Genomic DNA, 4,419 nt, shown 5'->3' on the forward strand with positions numbered 1-4,419 from the left:
TTGCAAAAAGAAAGACGGTGTTTCCCTAAAGCAGGTGAAAAGAGATGAAAAGGTCTGCTTCAGATGAGCCATCTTGAATACCAAATATTAAAATAAAATCTTTCGTGACTTGTCTTTATTTTGATCTGCAGCTGTACACTGTTAATCCTTTTGCTAAGTTAGCGGAGATACTTAGTAATTATGATTCACAAAGTTTATTGTTCATTTATTTATTCCAATTTCAAAAGCGAGCTAAAGAAATATCTCCAGCATCTTCAGCATGCTGCCCAGAAAGGTCTGCAGTGAGGTTTAACAGTTGGCAAGCTGCAATTTAAAATTCAAATCATTTTTCCTTCTACCTATTGTATCTACATACATTAGTCAGTCATTCATGAAGCACCTACAGGTTGCTGCAAGAATCTTGTTCTGGAAATTATGCATGTTTCTAATACAAATAAATAGTTCTGCCAAAAGGAAGAAAAATGCTTCATTAAAACCTAGAGTTGATGGACTGACTGTGAGGTAAATGCATGTAAACAAGTTCACTTCTCCCAGTGCAAGAATTTTCTTCTACATTTTAGTGTCTACAGAGGTCAGTAGAACTTTAAAAATGTTCTTTAAAAAGCTCAAAGTTGCAAGAAAAAAACAGCTTGCTCATAACTGTATTTAACAGGGAAACGACACAGAGCTATGATTATATGCTTACTATAGGGATGTAAAGAGTTATAATTATGATTATTCACACTACAAAATCCTAAAAATACCTGTATATTCCTGTCCTTCCTTTGAAGGAATTTATGAAAGAAAGGTTGCACAGTTTTAAAATTATTTATCCTAATTTTCTTTTGATATTTTCCAAGCTAGCCTCATGTTTCTCTTCCCTCTTCCCTTCTTTAATAAGAAGACTAAGCTTTTTAACAGCAATATTTCTACATTAAAAATTGAATAGCTAGGACAACAATAATGCTGGAAAAAACTATTTGCTTATAAAGGGTCTGAATTTGACCACATGAGAAGAATTGTAGTCCTTGTTTGCACAAGCATCACCTCTCTGTTAGCTGTAATTTCAGGAATTCTGAAAAGAAGTTTCTATTTCTTAGTGAGAATATTGAATTGGTAACTTCTCTGCCAGATAAATGTAAACCTCAGACTTAGTAGTACTTATCAGTTCTCATACATTTTCAAAAATTAAGTATCGAAATACCAAATAAAAATGCACATTTATATGTCTCCAGAAATAACTGATTTTTAATTAAAATATTTCTTTTAGATCTCTTGGGCTTGGTGTACTGTTAGAACTGATGAAATATCCTTATTAGTCTCTGACATACATCATAGCACAGGACATTATAGATTACCACTGTACAATATTTATTATTATTTATAAGACTACCTAGATATCCTAGCTGAAGTCAAGATTCCTTTGAATTAAGATGTCCTAAAATCTGTTTAGTAAGAGACAGCCCCTTTTTAAGAAGTTTGCAGTTTAACAAGAAAAGACATACAGAAGCTTGGCAATTTAGGAATCTATTCTCCTTCTTTGCCTACTAGGCATAGATTTTTTTCATTCTGTATATTACCTGCAGCTTTTATTTTTGCAGTCAGCAGGACAAATTATGCTCTTGGTACTTTACTTGGTACAATATTACATTGGTATACATCTACTGCATGTTTCACTGACATAAGTAATGAGCAAAGGAAGATACATCAAATCTTGTTTTATTATTGCATAAAAAAGCTCTGCTTATGTGACGGCAGAAAATTTAATACTCATTGTACCACTTACAGAGCACTGGGAAAAAGCAAACTGTAAAAGCAATTACTGAGAACTAGACTCAGTCAAAGAGTAGCCTCATTCTTTGTTTTTCCCATTCATTACTTCTGCTAGTCATTCTTTCTTAACATGTTCTTTATACACGCAAGCTAATATTACAAGCTTCATTAAACCTATTATCTGGTTTGGGGTAAAAACTTCCCAGTTTATGGTAGGATACAGTCATCATTGTCCTCGTCAGCTATTTATATATTTCTATTTCAGTACCTGAAATATGATCAAAATTTTCTCCTCCTAGAGAAGCAGGCTGTTGCTGTGATTCATAAGCATGGTAGGACTGGGTTTCAGGAACAGGAAGAGTGGTTGGATAGGCATGTAAATGATATATATCTTGGTCAGTAGGATCACAGTATAACGTTATATCCTCAAGAATAAGATCTTCAGAACTGCCAGTTGCCTCAGACATTATTTTTTCCAGTTTTCCATTGTCCTTCAAAGACTATGTTTCAGAATACTAATGAAAAGTGGGTCAATGAAGTTTCATACGCTTTTATTTTAGACAGAAGTGGAGTTACAGATCATTTTATGTGACAGTCAATCCTATCTCTTCCTTATAGCCTCATCTTAGCTATGGGACTTAGATTTGTTTCAAGTACAAGGATGAGTCATGGCTGCTTAGCATGCTCTTTCATAAGGAATAAGATCTGTCTTCAGAAATAAAATAAGTTTCTTAAAGATTCATCATTCTTAGTCAGAAGACTAGCTGGTCAAATAGAGCACTTATATATATATATATATATATATATATATATATATATATCTTTTTTCCTCTAGAATAAATGCCTGCACAGAGGGTATACACTACTATCACTTTCCACAATGGAGTTACTTCACACCTGTAGGATTTTTTCAGACTTTCCCATGACAGTGCTCTAGATCCATGAGTAAATGCACTAGATCCATGGGTAAAACTGGATCTAAGAGCATGGAAATTTTGGATTTAGGCAAAGATACATGTGGCATGCTCTCACAGAACCATAAAGCTGTGTGATGGAGAATACTGCTGAATACCAATATTGTGCAGTTGAGATATCTACTAGCTACCCCACTCCCCAACACAAGATTAGCAGGGTTCTTTTTTAGTCTTCAGAAATGTATGACTGTAAATACATATGCCACTTTAAAAATATATAAAATTCCTTACCTAAGGAGCCAAACTCTAATGCAGACAGAAAACAATTTAAATCAAGAATAAAAAAATTGAGTGGTTAACAGCACTAATACTGGAAAGTTCTTTGAATGATCTTGATTCTTGGTCAGAATTTGTAGATGATGATTTTTCTCAGAGAATGAGTATGAAGCTGTTCAAAGCCTAAGGGTCATGAGAGGAATTAGTTCACTAGTCGTGCAAATAAAGAAGACAATACAAAAGAGGACTGTAAGAAATACACATCTCGATGATGTGACAGAAAATAAGAAAAAGTATAGAGACAGAAAGGAAACTGCAATGGCCAACTGGTCCAGAGCAGGATGTCACAATAATAAGCTTTTTACTTGTTTATGTAAAACAAAAACGTCAGAAATCACCATGTGACACCAGAATTGTCTGTCCTTTTTTGGCAGTCTCAAAGTTAGTATATGTTGACTGCTTATTTTTGTTGCAGTAGAGGGAAAGAGATTCTGACAGTTTTCACAGTTAGGGATATTCTGCTGGACAAAGTAATATAATTTGTGAGTACACACATGTGAGCATAATGAGGAAAAGAAAAAGTTTTGTAATTTCATCAAGAGCAGTTATTTAAACATATTCCCTAAAGGAATGTGTGCCTGGTCTCCAAATAAAGATCACAAGAGATGCTAGTACCAGAAGTGGGTGTTAATATCAATTAACTGTAGCTCATTCTGAACTACATCTTCAGGTCCCTTTCATGTACCTTGCTGAATAAGAAATGTAATTCTAGCAAATGGCTTATCACAGTCTAAAGCTGGCATCTAAAGCAGGTCAGCTGCCGCAGGTCAGTACCATGAAATCGACCATTTTCCCCCCTCACCATAAGGAAAATCCATGATTACCAGCTTACATGTGAATAAATATCTCTACGGTACCCATATGAAGGCAGATGAGATGAAACTCAGAGTATATATTTTTGGAATGCCTACTTTGCTTTGTGCACTGCTGCGGCGTATCTCCTTGCAGTGTTTCTTCCAGATACTAATTAAATTTTGCATTCAAATCCATGAAGATTTTTGGCAATTTTGCTGATAATCTCTATACTTTTATTCAGCAAATAGGAAGGGATCCACAAGAATCATTGACACCAACTCCTGCCTCCATATAGGACTACCCAGCATACAAAACCTTGTCTGAGAGCAGTGTCCAAACATCTCTTGAATCCAGCAATGCTGGGCCATGGCCACTGCCCAGATGAGCCTGCTCCATTGCCCAACCACCCTCTGGTGAAGAATCTTTTCCTAATCTGCTACCTGGCCCTCCCTTGATGCAGCTCCATGTTGCTCCCTCAGGTCCTACCTCTGTCACCAGAGAACAGATATCAGCACAACCGCTCCACTCCTTCATGATGAGCTGTAGGCCATCATGAGTCCTTCCTTCAGCTTTCTCTTCCCTGAATGGAACAAACCAAGGGATTCTAGCTGTTACTTATACA

The sequence above is a fragment of the Lagopus leucura genome, unplaced genomic scaffold, assembly GCF_019238085.1.
Source record: "Lagopus leucura isolate 7727_CA_CO unplaced genomic scaffold, USGS_WTPT01 Super-Scaffold_73, whole genome shotgun sequence".
Lineage (NCBI taxonomy): Eukaryota > Metazoa > Chordata > Aves > Galliformes > Phasianidae > Lagopus > Lagopus leucura.